Here is a 297-nt window from a genome sequence, read left to right on the forward strand (position 1 = left end):
CAGGACAATCACCGAAGACTCTGACGTGCTGTCTGCCATGCCCCATGACAGAATGGGTATATCCTGACTATTTTGAGACCTTGACAGCAGTTGCGAACTGGATATGTGTCGCCAGCGTCCTGTGTTGCCTCTTCCTACTCTTGTCGTGGGCGTTTCTGCCCGTCGACAAGACGAGCCGGCATTATCTGAGCATTAGTCTCGTCTGTGCCGTCATGCTCATGAACGTCAGTCTTCCTGTCTTCTTTTTCCCCCTTTAACAATGCCAGGCCACAAGATGTTAACTCGAAGCCGTTCCAG

This window comes from Verticillium alfalfae, genomic scaffold (assembly GCF_000150825.1).
Source record: "Verticillium alfalfae VaMs.102 supercont1.7 genomic scaffold, whole genome shotgun sequence".
NCBI classification, from domain to species: domain Eukaryota; kingdom Fungi; phylum Ascomycota; class Sordariomycetes; order Glomerellales; family Plectosphaerellaceae; genus Verticillium; species Verticillium alfalfae.